Consider the following 6,493-nt stretch of genomic DNA (forward strand, 5'->3'; position numbering starts at 1 on the left):
GGAGTGGACTATTTACAAATGTATGGGCAGGGTTCAAGCACACTGAACAGGGTGATGAAAGACCCCAGGATTAGTATCAGCAGAAAACTGTCACCACACCTGTGTCTGAAGGGTTCCAGGGAGAGTGCAGTGATGGAAGCTGTAGCAAGCTACACAGAGGAGAGGGCTGCCAGCCAGCAGCTGTGGCCTTGGGTGGAGGAACACAGCCACTGCCAAGCTAAGACCATCAGGGAAGTTGTTGGGGAGATAAATCCCCCAGCCTCTCTCTCCTCCCAACTTCTGATCTTCTATGGGCTCAGACCACCTGGAAACCAGACATCAAGGAAACCTTGTTGATGCAGTTCATGGAGTTAGGCCTCCCGAGGTGAGAAGGCACTCATCCTTCAAAGCACAGACACTCTCCTCTGAAACACGATCCTGTTGTTCTTTGCTTTGGTCTGGCCTGTTCTGGCTGGAAGCAGGATGTGCTTCAGTCAACTCTCTGCTTCACACCCTTCTCCACCGGGTGTGGTGTCCACTGGGAAATGACAAGCGATCCATTCAACCACTCATAATATATGAGAACTCACATTTGCCAAAACCTTTCATGTTTTGTATGGTCTTCAAAACAACCTCCCGTGGAAGGAACTTGTTATTCATGGTTTAGAGATAAGGAAGCCAGGTTCAGAGATGTTAAGTCACTTATCCAAAATCAGCAGCCTAAGATGACTCCAGAAGTTTATTTCACAACAGCAGCCTAAGATGACTCTGGAAGTTTATTTCACAAGCATTTATTGAGTGCTGGCCAACTCCAGGCCCTGTGTGAGGGGGTAGGGGTGCAGAGATGAGCCCAAGCTTGTCATCCAGGGGGTCTGGGCACAGATGGCAAATGTTGGCATGTTTCCCAATTTGTTGCCTCTGTCTTACCAAGTCAAAGCATTTTCTGAGTACCACTCTGGTGGGTCCCCATGGTGGGCTTGCTTGTCGTTATCATTCCTGCCCTCCAGGAGCTTACAGTTTTCTTGAAGAGATGAGAAGTGTGTGTGGAAACTAACCAATGCCGTTAGCCAAGTCAATGGTGCTGGAGAGGATGTAAAAATTCAAGAAGAGGTCTGCTGGCTCCAGCTGTGTGTGTGTGGGGGGTGATCCATAGACGTGTCAGAAAGGAGGTGGGATTTCAGCTGTTTTCTGTGGGAAGAATGGTCCATGTTCAGCGAGGGAGATAGGGAACAGAATTTTAAGGAGGAACATCATAGCTGTGGTGGTAGGAAAGCAGGGAACTTGTTCTGGAGACACAGAGGCCAGTCTGATGAAGCCCTGGGGAGGAGAGGAGAGTACCATGGGTCTTCCTACAAGAGAAAAGAGAGAGATGTTGAGTTATAGAAGAAAGCACTCAAGTGGCTGTTGTAGCAGGGAGAGATGAGATCAGGAAAGCGGGTGTTCGTGGAGGATCTTGTTCTCGAGACTGCTGGGTTTATCACTAGTGTCATCTGCTTTCAAAGTCTTGACTTCAGCATCAGGCTGTGCTGTCCTAAGATTCCAGTTGGTTCCATGGTCTTCAGGATATCTCTGACTCCCCTGGCAGTGGGGAAGGACACCCAGGAGCTGGGTCAGGTGGCATAAACACACACCCAGAGTCTGCGCAGTCGAGCCCCTGCTGACCCCTCTGACTCCACCTCCCAGCACAGCTCCTGCCACTGCCCACTTGACTGACTTAGCCCTTGGCACACTGGCCTTCTGTCCATCCATCCAGCACACGGATCTCTTTGTGCCACATGGCCTTGGCCCTTGCTGTTCCTTCTGCCTGGAATGTTCTTCTTTTAGCCTGGCTCCTTCTGATCCTTCAGTTCTGATTTCAAGTATCTCCTCTCAAAGTGGCCTTCCCTGAGCACTCCATCTAAAGGAGGTCTCTCTCCACCTCCTGGTTACTCTGTGACATCAGATTGTTGTTCATGACCTTCACAGTACTTCCTACCCTCTGCAACTTCCTCATTTATTATCTGTTTACCCCCTCTGTAAGATCTGTGAGGGCATGGACCTCCCAGAATATGCCTGACATGGTAGATACTCAGTTGACATTTATGGAATTGATGACTTCTTTCCAATCTGCTTTGACCTGATAAGAAAGTGTAAAGGGTGGACCTGCCTTGGTGGGGGGTGGGGTGGGGTGTCCTGTGGACCTCTTGGAATTATGGGAAAGCTTATATTGCTTTCTTTTCCCTGGGAAGTAGGTCGATGGTAATCCTTAGGGTTCTTCACCAAATACTTCTTTGGCCCCTTTGAAGGGGAGGCATTGCCTTGGGACTTGTTGTGGCCTTTGGAATGTGAATGGAGATGCTGTAGGTCACTTCTGGGCAGGTACTGGAAGTGCCAGGTGTGAGTTAGCCTGTGCCTTTCCTCCACCAGGATGGTCATGGATTTGTACATTGAGATGGCGTCTCTATCAGGCTGAGACTCTGAATGACCACAACAAGAAGAGCTCTGCTGACCCACACTGGACATAGAGCAGGAGCAGGAAGTTTACTTTGTTTATGTTAAACCACAGAGACTGTGTTAGCACAGCACAGCCTTGCCCCTCCTAACTGCTGAAGAGCCTTTAGTTTTCATCAGGTTCTCAGAGGGGTCTATTAGCCAAGCAAGGTCCAGAATCACTGGCTCAGGGGTCAGCTGGAAGGGTATGGCGTGCAGGGAAGGTTAAACGCACATTTACTACATACCCCATTATGTGCCAGATGCTTTGCTGAGTCCTTCACATGTATCGTGGTGCTTAATTTCCAACAATCTTGGGAGGTAGCTAGTGTGAGTCCCATTCTATAGACCAAACTGGGGCTCAGAGAGTTTAGGGCATTGGTACTCAAAGTGTGGTCTGCAGACCAGTAGCGTCTACCTTTCTAACAAGTAGTAGAGCTTGTTAGAGATGCAGAATTTCAGGTCCCTCTTCAGTCCCACTATATCAAAATCTGTGTTTTAATAATAGCTTACCAGGTGACTTGAGTGCATTTTAGAATTTGAGACAAATTTATCACATAGATTTGGGGGACTTGCTTGATATCCTCTAGCTAACAGCAGATATAGATAAGGGATCCAGGCAGCCATCATTCAAGAGTTGGGGGTGGCTTTACCCTCCACCCCCATGTTAGGAGAATGGGAACCAGGATGTGCAGAGCTTGGGTCAGGCATCTGAATCCCAGCTGGTATTCACTGGCTCCCCTGGCAGGCACATCTTCAAATAGTTTGAGTGGTTGATGGTAAACAAAGCTATTTATTGATTTACAAAACTACCCAGACGCTGTTTAGGGTGTATGTTTCTTCTAGCTGTGAATTACTGAGTAAAGGCTGGTGGTGGACTGGGGGAGACATTGTCAGACACATTGTCCATGGTGGGGAAGGCTCACCCTTAGCACACAAACCGTGACTGGGGACCCAAGATAATTCCTTGATGATGGCAGGCACATGTCTTAAATCTCTGTATGTGACAGAGTTGGGATCCCTTGGCTTTGAGCTTGGCGCCTGTTTGGACCATGAAGTGTCCTGATTCTCTGGGACTGAATCCTTCAGAAGATCTCATATGGTGCCTGGGCTTGGGCTCTGCTTGCAGGAACTGCTCTGTTATCACATTATAGATGAGGAAATGACCAGGAAACCATGCCAGGAGAGAGATTGCCGCTCCCTGGGTCCATGGCCAGGGCTGGGCATCTGTGGAAGGCCGATTTCTGTGGCCTGTGGCCTCTGGCAGCCTTGTCAGTTGGTGGCATTCATCTCTTTGGAGCTCCCATGGAGTTGCTGAGGAAACTGGAGCTCTTGGGTAGAGGAGTATAATTTGGCTTCTCTTTACTGAAATTATGCGATCATCAGCTTTTCTCCAGATATTTAGAGTTTCTGTGAAAAAGGCAGATCTCTGTCTTTTCGTTATGACCTGGTTATCTGCTCAGCTAAGTGAGAAATTTCATGTTACAGAGCGATCAATTAAGGCAACAAATATATATTGGGTACCTGCTGAGTGTTAAGGACTGGGAATACAAAAAAGCACTTTTGCCTTTGGTTAGACTCTGGACTCGGAGAAGGCAATGGCACCCCACTCCAGTATTCTTGCTTGGAAAGTCACATGGACGGAGGAGCCTGGAAGGCTGCAGTCCGTGGGGTCGCTGAGGGTTGGACATGACTGAGCGACTTCACTTTCACTTTTCACTTTCATGCATTGGAGAAGGAAATGGCAACCCACTCCAGTGTTCTTGCCTGGAGAATCCCAGGGACGGGGGAGCCTGGTGGGCTGCTGTCTATGGGGTCTCACAGAGTTGGACACAACTGAAGTGACTTAGTAGCAGCAGCAGGCTCTGGACCAGTTCAGATGCAAAGGAGGAAGTAATAGACAGGGACAGGACTTCACTTTGCGGGGATGTGAGTGATTGAGGAGCCTGTGGAGTGGGCCTTGGGCCCATACAGGAGGAGATGACAGGGCCGGGCAGGGGCTTTGAGCACTGGCTGAGGACTCAGATCTGGGTCCCAGTTCTGGTCACCATGGCTCCCTCAGGACCACATCTGTTAGACCCAGATAGCAGTGTACCGGGCAGTCGGGAGGGAAGAAGACCACTGCCAGTGACTGAACTCTGCTTATGAGCCAAATGTTGGAGTTAGGCACAAGCATTATTGAAAGTTTGGATCAGACTTAGGGGATGTTGGTGGGGAGGGCAAGGCCATCTGAGACTCATCTGTGAGTTGGGGCGTGAGTTGCCAGAGGCCCCAGAGCCAGTTGGTGGCAGAGTTGGCTCCAGCTCCCAGGCCTCTGGTCTCTTTCCGCGTTGACTGGGCACTTGCCCCATTTTCTCAAGCTGGGCTCGTTTTTGTTCTGATATGGAAATGTGGCTGTAGAGGGGCTGAATGTAGCAGAGAGGCGCACCCAGGACCGTGGCCAACTCCCTTCCCATAGATAAATGCAGCCCGAACCTCCATTTGGCAATCAGCAGAAAAACAAATTAAAACAGAGAGGCTCTCATCTCCCTTTCCCCCCCTCACCCCACTCTGACAGATTTATTTTGGAAAGCGACAGGAGGCTAATGGCATCACTTAATTTCCCTGATAATAAATTACCCCCAAGTGCAACAATTAAACGTTTCACAACAAATAGTTTCCTTCTGCAATAAGCTTCCTCACAGGCTCCTCCCGCTCTGACACGCCTCCTCCTTGCCCCGCCCTCATGGCCCCGCCCCGCCCCGCCCCCTCTGGCCCCGCCTCTGCCCCTTCTGGCCCCGCCTACACCCGCTCCCCTCCTGGCCCCGCCTCTGCCCCTTCTGGCTTGGCCTCTGGCCCCGCCTCTACCCCTTCTAGCCTGGCCTCTCTGGTGAGTCATTTTTATTTCCGGGCTTCAGGATCCTGACCAGGAAACAATAATGGCTGGAGGACCTGATGGAATTGTGGGAATGAAAAAAAAGTGTGATGAGGGAATCAACCAGATCAGGGTTTGAATCACAGCTCTGCCACTTCCCAGCTCTGTGACTTGGGAAGGTCCTTTCCTTCCCAGTTGATTTTGCTTCTTCCTTGGTAGAGAAGCACAGCTTACAGGGTGTTTCTGAGGCTCAGAGCAGGGCCAAGCACATGGTAGGCCTTCTTCAGATAGAAACCGCTGTGTTGTTCTTAAATGAATATTGTGAGTCTAATTCTTGTTAACATGTCCTGTCCTGAACTGTTGGAAGGAGAGAGTCATAGACGAGAGAGAGACTGACTATGAGACAGACTGAAAGAGAATAGAGGGAGAAAGAAAAGGGATGAGGTGGGTGCCCTGGACCATCTCAGGTCTGGGGAGGGTGAGCCGGGTTTTGTCAGAGGCGCCCCAATCCTTATGACACACATCACAGCCAAGGGACTGCATCCTTGCCAATCTTTCCAGCCGGATGTCTGAGGCTTTACAGCGTACAGAAAGGGACCAGCTGGAGTTGGGAGGCCTGTCTTTACATCCTAGCAGCTCAGAAGCTGGGTGCATGTCTGTGTGTTAGCAGATTTGGAAGCAACGATGGCACTTCCCCTGTGATGCATGATTAATGTACAGTCGACTGTGGAATGCACAGCTGTTGGGTATTTTCAAGGCAACTGACTCCATAAGAGCAAGAAAATACATGGGGCTTATACACTGCAAGGTCTGGCCCCAGTGTTAGTCACAGACAATAGGCAAGCGTCAGCCCTGCTGGCCCCCAGGCCTGGAGGTTGGAGATAGGGTATCTGGTGGTCCTTTCAATGTCAGCATTCCTGGGAAGGAACCTTTTGCAAAACATCCCGTGTTCGGATGGTTTTCTCTTGTGTCACCCACGTGGCCTTGTTGGCTCAGCTCACTTGGTATCCAGGATGGACAAGACACACGAGCCTTGCACTCAAGTCCAATCTGGAGAGGCCTCAGTTGTGTTCCCATCTGTTCTAAGGACAGAGGCAGGGAAAAGTGGGGATTATGCAGAGGTCTCTACCTCTAATAAGGAAAATGAGGAAGGCTCCATCAAAAGTGAGTGAAATGCATGGCATGAATTGA

Source organism: Bubalus bubalis, chromosome 23, assembly GCF_019923935.1.
Source record: "Bubalus bubalis isolate 160015118507 breed Murrah chromosome 23, NDDB_SH_1, whole genome shotgun sequence".
In the NCBI taxonomy this organism is placed as follows: Eukaryota; Metazoa; Chordata; class Mammalia; order Artiodactyla; family Bovidae; genus Bubalus; species Bubalus bubalis.